Genomic DNA, 474 nt, shown 5'->3' with positions numbered 1-474 from the left:
AAGGACCACCAAAGTTCTTTTCAAGTTCATATTCACGCCTTGTTATCTACTCGTTGATATGTTATCCACTTTTTTCAGACGACCACGCCATTACGTACCCCCCCCCCCCAACAACAACGATCATTCCAATAAACTCCTTCACCCCCCCCCCCCTCTCAGTCTTCCTTTTCTCCCTCACCCCCCTGCTACCCACTCCTTACTTCCCTCTCCCCATCTACCCTCTCCCACCTCATACTTCTCCTCTCCCCCTCTCCCCTCTCTCCCCACCTCCCCTCTCCCCACCCCCATAACCTCTCACCACCTCCCTTCACACCCATCCCTCCCCTCCCCTGCCCCGCCTCCCCCTACCATCGCTCATTAACCTACACCTTCTGGCGTTGACAGGCACAGCGTCCATATCTTCCCCTACAGATTTCCTTACCAAGAATCTTTGAGTCAATTTAGATGCTGGTGATACGTGGGGTGCATGCGTGC

The sequence above is a fragment of the Penaeus monodon genome, chromosome 32 (assembly GCF_015228065.2).
Source record: "Penaeus monodon isolate SGIC_2016 chromosome 32, NSTDA_Pmon_1, whole genome shotgun sequence".
In the NCBI taxonomy this organism is placed as follows: Eukaryota; Metazoa; Arthropoda; class Malacostraca; order Decapoda; family Penaeidae; genus Penaeus; species Penaeus monodon.
Note: the sequence above shows the minus strand (reverse complement) of the source record.